The 11,709-nt window shown below is 50.4% G+C and overlaps 1 protein-coding gene across 1 annotated transcript in view; it reads right to left on the bottom strand.

Moving 5' to 3' along the window:
* ADAM12 (ADAM metallopeptidase domain 12) overlaps positions 1-11,709 on the bottom strand; it is a 359,777-nt gene that overhangs the window by 238,814 nt on the left and 109,254 nt on the right. The gene's annotated exons all lie outside the window — the stretch shown is intronic.

The following is an 11,709-nucleotide window of genomic DNA, read 5'->3' as shown; positions in this document are numbered from 1 at the left end:
CAAGCAAGCAGTTAAGCAGTCACACCAAGCTTCATAGTCCACACACAGCTCAGTCTTTGAGAGCCACATTGATCAGACTAAGGAAGTAGGCCTGGGTCAGTAGCTATATAAAACAAGATGGAACCCTACTGGCCATTTCTGTCACCTGATTCCTGATGGATTGGTATCTTCTATACTACTCTCTGGCTATCTGCTGTGGTGTAGCAAAGAGCAGGCCAACAACTGCAAGCCACCATGTAGTAGAGAGAGCAAGGTGCCTGATTTCCACTGCTAGAATCCCCAGTTCAAGGCCAAGGTTGCCTTACAAAACTGAAGATACCCTTGGCATTTTGTACCCTGGGGTTGTATCCAAAGCTGCAGCACCATTAATATAAATGATGTCGCACCAGCGTAAGCTTCTCTCTAGTGCGACACCAATAGCCTTTGCTGGCACAAGAAGTTTTCTGGAGAAATCCGTTAAGCCAGCAAGCTCTATTTGCGTTGCAATAGAGATAGTTTACACCAGAACAATGTCATTTCCATTAGTGGTAGTGTAGTGCTGATAGTACGCCTGGAATTCTTATTCTATCAAAAGAGTCCATGAACCACGTTCTCAGATAATGCAAGTATGAATAAAGTTTTATTTTCTGATATGATTCTGATAATTGTATGCTTGCCTTAATAAATATTTTCTTCTTATATTACAAACATGGGGTTTCTTTCTGCATGGAGATACACAGCTTAATCACTCTGTCACTTGTTGCATAAAAAGAGCTGGCTGGAAGGAGATCTGATGGGAATAGGGTAACTTATAGGTAAGGCATTAGTAAGCCACTTTATGTACCCTAGGTTTCCTGAATTCCTTGACATATAGAACAGTTCTGGTGAGGATAGCTAATTCCCTGATATGACATCCAACTGGCAATGTTTTAAGGGAACACATTGTCTCTCTACCCTTTCCCATGAAATGAAAAGAGTGGGTCACTTTCTTTTGGATGTATTGGGGCCTCCTTCTAATAATATAGCAGGTCATGCTAATTCCAAAGCAACAACAGTATAAAACCTCCAAAATTCACCACCTGAGCATGGATGTTGCAAAGCTATGACATAACCTATCGTGAGCTATTGTAATATTATTGTGTTGATAACTCTGGCCATTAGAAAGTGGTGTTATGTGACAGAATGCTAAACTTACAAGAATTAAAAGGAATAATAGCAAATGTGCAGAGAAAGTGAATCTGAAGCTTGCCCACTTCTGGAATCCACTTCCATTGCATTGCCTCTGTTGGTATCATTAGCAAGTTGCTGGCGGTTTTAGTGATGTGACTTTAATTAATGCCCTAACCCCGGCGCCAGCTTGTCTGGCAAAAGGGGGGGGGATGTTGCAGGCGGGTGGGGTGAGAAGAGGTGGCTGGTGCCTATTGGATTACCCCCCCCCCATAGCACCACCAGGCTGGGGAGGGGCCGGCAGAGCCCTCTTAAGCTCTGCACCCCCTCCCAAACCAGCTCTCTCGCTCTAAGCGGCTGTCCAGAGCAAGGGAGAACCTAGCATCAATGATGAGCCTCTACCTCTTTTCAAACTACTAATCAGATGGGCAGGGGTGCCCGTCTGGCGTGGCTGTCGGCCCCGGGTCGCCCCATCCTTGCCCCTGCGGCAGCCACCCCGCCGTGGCTGGTCCGCGGGGGCGGCGGGGGCTGGTGCTTGGCTACCTGCGAGGCCCACAACTCCCCCGGCATCTGCTGCTGGCCCCTCTGGCCATGGTGGACGCTCTGCCTGTGGTGGATGCTCTACATCCACTACACCGTGGCATTGGAGCTGTGGGTCTGGCTCTGCTGATTGTAGGCTTGCGCCCACTTGCTTACTCTTGTGCCACTCAGACTCTTCTGGTCTGGTTTCTTTGGGCCCTCTGCCCAAAGTTTGAGTTCTTGGGGGGAGGGCAATCACCTGCTGCCCCCCTCCAGGCCCAGCGGGCCAGATAGCTCAGCGGGGAGCCACCCGTATGCATGGCTTTGGAGGTTGAGAGTCCGAGCCCCTCCTTGGCCCATTTTGTTTCAAGGCCACAGGCCTCTGAGGCTTTCACCTCGGCCCAGGGCATAGTCTGAAGGCACATGAGGTGGCCACCTTGCTGAAGCTAAGCAGGTTTGGTACTGACCCCTGCTTGTAGGGGAGACCACCTGTGAACCACATGTAGCCACCTTGAGTTCTATTCCATGATAGAAGAAAGGTGGGCTATAAATGTAATAAATAAATGAAAAGCCCTATAGGCATCTCTTTCATCCTGCCTTCCAGTGTTCCCCTCCCTGCTCTGTAAGGTCCCATCCCTTCTCATCTGATGGGCCTGAGAGCAAGATCCAGAGGAACGTTAGGCTGATGCTTTACTGAGGCTAAGCAGGGTTAGGCCAGGTCAACTTTTCCCTGACCTGACAACATCAGGCCCCCCCCAAAAGAAGGTGCAAAGGGGCAGTAAGGGGTAGGGTAGCGCCCCATGACTCCCCATAGAATGGCCACAACATAGGCAGCTCGAAGTATGAGGTTGCTGCAGGCCTAGTCCTGGCTTTAATCCTCTCTCATCTGGAAGCAGCAGAAAGCACTTCTGGGATCACCGCCCCCATCCCTTGGCCTGGCCCATTAGACCTCTGTCAGTTCTAGGGGCGTACAAAACCCCGCTTACCTGGCTCCGCCAGGTTCTGTAGGTGGGGGGAGGTGATCCCTTCCTCCCCCCCAGAATCCAGCCCGGCCGCCTCCGTTCCGTGGCCAGGCCGCGAAGCCGCCTGCTGGGCCAACCCGCAGCGGAGCCTCCAGCCGCTACCGGGCTGGTGCGGACGCAAATGGCGTCCTGCATAGGGGACGCCATTTGCGTCCCTACACAAGCCCGTGGTAGGCTACGTAAATATTTACGTAGACTATCACTGCTAAAGTGGGAATGCAAGTGGCGTAGGGGACGCAATATATCCGTAGCCTATCAAGGGCTGGCGTAGGGACGCAAATGGCGGCTGCTACAATGGCCGCCATTTGCGGCTGCAGCAGCTCGGCAGCGGCCAGAGCCGCCGCCGCGGCCACCGCTGCTGGAGCCAGAGCCGCAGCCAGGTAGGCTCCATTTCCCAGGGCTTTTGCAGGGTGGAGGGGCGGGGGGCTTCATTCCGCCAAGGATTCCGGGGGGCTGAATTCACTGGAATTCGGCCCCCCGGGATCTGTGGTGGAATTCTCTAACATTCCTAGTCGGTCCAGCCTAAACGGACAGGACAGCAGTCGCAACATTCACTGTGGCTTTCTATTGCAGCACACTGGGACGCCACGGAGGCTACCACCGCATTCCCCACGCTCTCATCTTCGCTGGCTCACCCAGGCAGCACGTCTCCGCTGTTGGCAGTAGGGAAGTCAGAGGATTCCACCACGGATCTCAGTGAGGTCGAATGCCAGTGCATTCAGCCCCCCTAAATCCGTGGCGGAATGAAGCCCCCTTGCCCCACCACCCTGTGAAAGGCGTGTGAAACGGAGCGCTTACCTGGTGCCGTTCATGCTGTTTTGCGAATGGCAGCCGCATCTGTGGCCGCCATTCTTTTCCCCATTTTTGCCATGATAGGCTACATAAATACTTACCTAGCCTATCACGGCAAAAAAAGGGAACGCACATGGCGGCAGCTACGGTGGCCGCCATTGGCACTCCTGTTTTTTTGCCACGATAGGCTACATAAATATTCACGTAGCCTATCACAGCAAAAAAACAGGAACGCCAATGGCGGCCGCCATAGCTGCCGCCATTTGCGTCCGCAGGCTCCGCACGCCTGCGAATGCACCCAACCGGTGGTTCCACGGAGTGGAGCTGGCTGTGTTAAGATTTTGGGGGGAGGTGTGGAGCACCTCCCCCGCACCGCGAATCACCCCTTCGAAAAGGTAAGTGACTTTCGCACATCCCTAGTCGGCAGTCCACCCTCCTGGGGCTTCTCTGTCAGCAGCACCGCAAGTGACATCGTCCCCCTTGCTCGCAGGGGACCCGGGTGTGGTTGTCCTGGATATGGGTGAGACAGTCACACCACACTTCACTTGGCCAGCCATGGGACCTCCAGGGCCTTTGGGGTGGGTTGCTTTTGCTTTCCTCTCTGGGGTGGCCGTCCCTCCTAATGTCCCACACACCTCGGCCTCCATTTGCTGGTGCGGCTCAGGCAGGGGCTTCTGTCGGGCTTAAAGTTCTTTCCGTCCTTCGGGTGGTTCCCCTCCCTTGCTGGTGCCTGGCACCTCGTTTGCACCATCGGTCAGTGCAGGAGACACCCCCTCACATCACCCTATATGGTGCCCAGGCCGCCGGTGGCTCTGTCGGCCACATCTCCCCCGCCTGGGTACGGCGACAGATTTGTCAGAGGCCATGCTCTCGTCAAGCTGTCTCCTACATTGGCCCTCGGCCTACTTCGGCCGGGTCCCGTCGTTCAGCACCGCTGGCTCTGCTGTGCGTATGGCTCCGAGGGCACGTGTTCCTGGTACCTGTGCCGTCTCCGTCAAGAGTGTTCCCTTTGTAGCAGACAGCTCCCACGCACCTCTTGTCTAAAGAGACCGGGGATGGCGGGGTCCCCCCGGGGAAGGCCAAACTACTAGGAAGCCCAGTGGTGGGCAAAAGCCCCCTCCTAGAGGGCCCCAGCATGATTAGCATGGCGCCGCTCCTCTGGCTTTGGAGACGCTACCCCGACCGGTAGGATGTGTGCTACTTCGAACATGGCTTCATGCTAGGCTTTAGGAGCCCTTTCCAGGGTTGGCAGAGGCCATGCTTGGCCCACAAGCAAAAATCCATCCTTGCCACGCACCAACGGATTCGCGAAAAATCAACAAGGTAGTACTGGCAGGATGGGTTATAACCCCTCCCTTTTTCCACACACCCCTCTCAGAACAATGCCCAAGAGATACTCTGTAACCTCTCTTCCCCAATGGCCAGTCCATACTGGCCAGATCCCTGTTCAATTGAGCCAAGTGCGATACACCTCTTTCAAGGAGGCGGTTGTCTCGGCAGGGATCCCAGCCATGGGTCCTTTATGGGCATGTGCTATACAGAGTCCACAGACGGTAGTCGATGTTCTCACCTAACGTAAGCACCTGTTTCCCCTTTTTTTCTTTGACCGGCATCCTTCTGGCTCATGGACAGACAGTGGGCCCGTCTGCCACATTTACATTCCGGGTTGAGTTAGGCAATGTCACCGCCTCCCTCAGGACAAATTTCTGGTCCTTCAGACACAGCTACAGGCAGTTTCACATCTCCTTACGGTCTCCCTTGTGTGCCCTGCAAGTAGTTTTAGGGCAATTTTTTCAATTCCTACACTGGGTAGTGGCCCCCCAGCCGTGCCTTCTTGCGCCGGCTTTGTTGGGCAAGGCGTGGACTGAATTCACTCAGATGCCGCCGCTCCCCTGGGTTTTTGGAATCACATGGCAGGTTCTGTGGTGCCCCGCATGGCGGGCAGGAGTCAGGCTGCCGCCAGAATTTCTCAGAACCTTATCTTTCTTGAGTTCTTTTCCCTCTACCTAGCCGTTCACATTGTGCCGACCTCATAGCCAATCGGTGGCCCTCCTTCGGTATGACAACGTGGCCACCATGTACGTTATTAATTCACAGTCCTCCAGAAATTCGGTGGACATGTTATTGTCATAGCATTCATGCTCAGGTGTGTGCATCACAACATCTGCTTCCAGGCCTGCCTGGTGCCGGGTTTGGCAAACCCAATTGCCAATGCTTTGTCATGCAATCAGATCGACTAGTTCTAGGCTTTGCCCCATGGGCATGCCCACTACCAGATCCTATCCTTGCAGTACTTTGGGGGACCGGCATACAGAAGTCCACCTCCCTGCACAGGAGCCGCCTACGACTAAGTAGGGAGTTCCCTGCCTTGGGAACGAACCTCAGTTACAGGATTTAAGGCCCTTACCTATAGATCATTTGCTGCAATTTGGCATTTCTTTAAGGAACAGGGGGCTCTCTGCCAGGACCATAAGGGGCGGGCTGGCCATTGTTGCCTTCTGGGCCAAGACGATGGCAGTTTCTGCCTCCCCGTCTGATTTCAGGGTTAGGCGTGCAGTGCGGAATTGTGGCACGGATGTCGCCTGACTCGCCTCCTTAGCAGATTCTAGGTGCCCCCGCTCTCTGGATACCCTTCTCTGGCTTGGGAGGTTTTGCCCTACGTTTGCACTTCCCAGCATGACATTTCCCCTCCCTATGCAGCAACCTTAACGGCCTCTTTGGGGCCCTTGGTATTTTAGGGTTGGTTTGGGCCTCCGTAGTCTGACTGATCTGGGAGAGCCTTGAGATACTCCGTATACACGTGTGTCCCAATGTAATCCACCTACCTATTCAGACATCAAACACTGAACAGTATGGCATGGGCACAGCGGTGGCTCACGGCCCAGCACAATTTAAACGTGATTACGCCCAGCCAGGGCCTTATGGGTTTTTACTCGAGGCCACAGGTCTGTGGAGGGGCCCCCAGCTTTGTCACTCCGACGACTCACCACTGACGAAATTTCAATAGTGGTAGTCACTGCTTCAGCTCTATCACACTGGGCCTATGTGATTTGCAATTCAGGACCCACTCCTTTTGCATTTGAGCAGTCTCCATAGCAGCCGCTTTAGGAGTTCTTTCACAGGTGCGTTATGGCAGTGGGGAGATGGCACTTCGATGCATTCCAGCCTGGCATTTGTGAATTGTCTGCTTCTACCTGTTACAATTCCCCTTCGCTTGCCCTAATGTTCTTATTCCTTAGACCGTCGGACTCTGGGTGTGCTTAGGGATGTCAGAGAATTCCGCCACGGATCTCGGTGAGGCCGAATGCCAGTGCATTCGGCCTCCCGAACTCCGTGGTGGAACGGCTTGCCACCCCCCCGCCCCCCTGCGGATCCCCCCCGGGATGAGACTTACCTGGGGCGGATGTTCCGGACGGTGGCGGCTCCAGCGGCAGCTTCAGCGGCTTCAGCGGCTGGTCTCCCGACTGGCTGCTGCCACCGCCATTTGCAGTCTCCCCCCCCATTTGTGATAGGCTACGTAAAGACTTATGTAGCCTATCACGTCTGCGTTAAAAAAAAAAAGCGTATGCAAATGGCGGCGGCTACGGCGCTGCCATTTGCGTTCCCTATTTTTGGTTGTCTTAGTCTACATAAATATTTATGTAGACTAAGATGGTGAAACTAAGGGGGAACGCAAATAGCGTAGCGGACGCTATTTGCATTCCCCCTTATTTTTGCCGTCTTAGTCTATGTCAATATTTACATAGACTAAGACGGTGAAAATAAAGAGGAATGCAAATAGCATCCGCTGCACTATTTGCGTTCCCCCTTAGTTTCACCGTCTTAGTGTACGTAAATATTTATGTAGACTAAGACAACCAAAAATAGGGAACGCAAATGGCAGCGGCCGTAGCCGCCACCATTTGCGTACGTGTTTTTTTTTTTTTTTAACCCAGACATAATAGGCTACGTAAGTCTTTATGTAACCTATCACGGCTGAATACAGGGACGCAGACGGCAGCGGCTATGGCCGCCGCCACTTGTGTCCCTGCTAGCCAGTGGCCGTATGTCCGGCTGCTGGCGGAGCTGGCCGGCGGCTCCACGGAATCCCCGCAGAGCGGAGCTGGCCGGCCAGGATTCCGGGGGGAGAGACGGAGAACCTCCCCCCCAGCAGAACCCGGCGGAGCCAGGTAAGGGGGGTTTTGTACATCCCTAGGTGTGCTGGTATCAGTGCTCTTATGTGGGCACAGTATGGTAATTGTGCTGCACAAGGGGCTTCTATGTCAGCCTTTGGATCTCCACTTCAGTTACCCCAATACGTTACAACCCAGCTGATTGCAGACAGGGCGTGCGGTGGAAGTTCCTCCTCCTCATCCTGTTCCACCAAGGTCTGGTAATTCTTCCTCCGCAGGTCCAGGTGCTGTGCATTGGAGGGAACAACTTGGGCTGTAAGCCAGGCAAGGACCTGATCGTACAGGTTAATGTGCAGGTGGTCCGGCATACCTGGCCGGAAGTAGCCATATTGTGGTCCCTGCTGCTCCCACGGATCAATTGGAAGGCTCGGAATGACGCTGCCGTTGTCAGGGCACGTCGAAAGTTAACAAGGAATGGCTTCGGGCCTATGTTTAACGGGCCTATGTTAACAAGGAATGGCTTCGGGCCTATGGAGCTTTACAGGCAGGACAGTGTCCATCTGTCTGATATAGGGAATATCATATTTCTGTCCGATCTGCAAAGAGGCCTGCGGGAAGTACTCCAGGGGACTTTCACAAGCAATAGGCTTGTGACTCCTATGGCAGCTAGGACGGGCAAAAGCAGAAAGAGATTAGGGATGGTGTGCATGCAGAGGCACCTTATGGTGACAGGTGACTCCTGAGGCCCCCCAAATGGGTTGTGCGGCTCGGCGGGGGGATAAGGGTTGCCTGGGAGACCAACCCGCCTCACTCACCCAGGTGTTGTGCAGCACTGGGCGGGGGTGACAGGGGAAGGTCTACCTCCCCCACAAGGGGCAGTCCGGAGGAGTGGCGAGATCAACGCCACCCCTCAGGCTGGGTGTGCTTTCGCCCAAGAAGTGCCAGCTAGTCGCTGGCACAGTTAGCTGCCTGTCCTAGGTACTCCTTTGCAGATATTTTCAATAAACGTGGCCCAATGTTCAACCCAAGACTTGTTGTCTGACTCTTCTTTAACCCATTTCTGCTTGCAAAGTGCAACACTTATTTCCTACTTGGCACATTTCAAAGTCTCAGCCTTTATTGCTTGGATATCACCCCATGGTTTGCAACAACAATGGAATTTCAAGTCCACACAATAAAACGTATCTACATCTTAGGGGTTTATGTGTATGCATGCTAAGCAAATGTTCCTGCACATATCCATCTCGTGAAGTACACTGGGTCATGAACCCATCATAAGGAGTGGGCTGCTTGAGTTTACTGATATCTTGCTATAAAAAAAGATGAGTAATTTCTTGGATATGAACCATTTATTGTCCAAAAGAAAAGAGAACTATTGAAAAAATGAATACGACTGGGAGTTCTCTCTGCATGGTGTTGAATGGAATCAGACGTAATCAGATTAATTACTCAGAAAAATAAAATATAGATCATGATGCACAAACTGTTGGCAAAGAAATGGTAGAAAGAATGGCAAAGTTACCACGTGCACTCTTTCAGTTTTTCAGAGCAAATACAAAGAGGTTTCTGCCTGTTTTACTTGAGCACTAGATTGTTAATAATGTCCATATGTATTGAGGACTTTGCCACTCTACATATCTTTTAAAGTATAAATACAGCAATTCCCTCCTGGAATTCATCTTCTGCGTCAGTGATAGATGTATCACATGGAGTAATGGTGCCCTAGCAACAACATGTTCTCACTAAGCTGAAGGTATAGAAATCAGTCAAATACAGACAGAGAGAAGATCAAATGGCATAACTGACAGCCCTCGAAAAATACTAAACAGTTTTCTTTACCAATTTTATTTTTTATAATAGCCAGCACTTCATATCTTTTGGAAGTGATTAACATGGTGGCGTTGATGGTATGCCGAAAGGTAGTGTGGATAAATCTGGCAGGGGGAATCACATATTCTTTAGCATCTTTAAAACAACACTGAGCACACTTTAAATTCCAGTAAGCTTAGAGGAACACTATATTTTCCTCTAATGACCTATTCATATGAACTGCTGTGTGGCAGAATGAGAAGGGACACTGAATGTTTAGACATTTGGATTCTATTTGTCAAATTGTCACTGTTCTGGAAAGTGCCTGTAGAAAATTATTTCACTTTTGCCCATCCTTTCACATCTTGACATGCATATAAAAGCTTACCTACTTGAAAAAGGGAGGGTGCTATCAGGGCCTGAAGTTGATCACCCAAGACAAGCTGTGATCATGCTGGCTATCTATATATACCTCTGTTGTTATTGCACTGTCTGCTCTGCAGATGACATGTGGCCCAACAGGAATCTGGATGGAACAACTTCCTGGTGTGTTGCCTTTTATTTTCAGTCTTTTGCTGAACCTCTTCTTACTTTATGCCTTAGTTTACCATTGACTGGACCTTGTCAATGATGGCAAAAAATGCCAGCACCACTTGGTGCTGCAGGGGGAGGGGTGGGGATGAGGGGTTGGCCACATTTTCAGATGAAAGGGTGTAAAACCCCCAGATTTGATGATGATGATGATTCTCCTTCTCCTCCTTCTAGTAAAAATTGGGATTTTTCAGTTAAGGTCAGCAACATCACTTTCACTTGGTGCACATGCTTGAATCTGTTATCATTTGCTACTAGCTCTCTGCTCCTGCTGGAGGAGCATGCCAGGCTTTTTCTGTTCTATCCCTGGTAGGGATGTATGAAAAATTTGTTTCAGTTCATTTTTTAATCAGGATTTACCCAGTTCACATCTTCCAGAACATGGACTCAGACACAATCTGTGGTCAAAATCTGTACATTTTTGAGCTTGCAGTGTGATTCATGGACAGGACTGCCCCCAATGCATTCTACAGCATGCGTACATTTGGAAAATGTGCATGAAAAATGCATACGTTTGAAAAATGCACACAAATATGATTTAATCAATGGGAAAACCATGTGTACATTTCAAAGATGCACACAATTGATGCGTACATTTGGAAAAAATATGCATGGATTTTCATGCAAAAAGAAAAGAAAAAAACAAAGCTCACAACCTGATACGGACTTGAGTCTGATCAAGCTTTGAGATGGAATTCAGAGAACTTTGGCGGACTTAAGTTTTACTGATTTGCACATCTATAATCCCTGGCCTTTCCCTTTGGAAGTGAGCCCAGCCAGGGAAACAGTGTTGGGAAGGAGAGGCTGCAGAGATGAGGGTTCAGCCACTCTTATCTTGGCACTCCTTTTGATCTTAAAATGCCCTTTATACAGGATTGGGGAAGTCTGGATTTAGAGACAAAATGTGACAGCAGCAGACCTGTTTGGGCCCACTGTTTGTGAGATCACCCAGAGAACTTTGGCTATTGGAGAGTATAGCAATATAATATAACATAAAGATTCTTGGGTTTAATTTCCACATCCAGCTGCATCCCCACTCATAGGCAAAATGGAGAGCAATATCACTTGCTTTCAAGTTGCTTCCCATACACCCTTGGAACAATATTTTGACAGTGCAAAGATGACTTCAAGCAAGCATGGGTGGAGCTGTTCTGCTGCCCCTTTGGATGAAATGCAAGCAGTCATGGAAGACTGCACCCCCACCCCATCTGATCTGGACCTCCACCCCAAAGCACTTTTGCACAGCATGTTTTACTATATCATATCATTTGGAATTTTTGTGAAGTATTGATAAAAATAGCTGCTGCTGGTTCCAACACGGAGTGGGAGTGTATATGGCACTAGGGTCCTTTTCCAAAACAAAGGCAGGAAGTGTTTTCTTGCTAGCAATGAAAGTGTCAAATCCTATGCTTTTACTGCATACAACAAAATACAGCATCAATATTTCCATAGGGTGTGTGACAAATATTTCCAGAATCATTTTAACCCCACATCAGACTGATGACCACAAAGACAGAACCACTGGCTTGTATTTGCTTCACTTGCAAAGAGTCCCACACAAGGCCCATCGTCACCACATGTGGCTTATTTAACATCACATGTAAGATCTTACAAGACTCCTTTGATGTTGGGTTTAATTTCCAAACTTCCAAGAGATGTGTGAGCAAAGGAAATGAAGAGCCCATTTGCCCCGAGAAAGGCAGCTGGTGTTATGATGT

This window comes from Heloderma suspectum, chromosome 3, assembly GCF_057233095.1.
Source record: "Heloderma suspectum isolate Gila_16-S chromosome 3, 16-S_ref, whole genome shotgun sequence".
Taxonomy (NCBI): Eukaryota; Metazoa; Chordata; class Lepidosauria; order Squamata; family Helodermatidae; genus Heloderma; species Heloderma suspectum.
The sequence above is the reverse complement of the archived record's forward strand: the minus strand, read 5'-3'. Positions and strand labels throughout refer to the sequence as shown.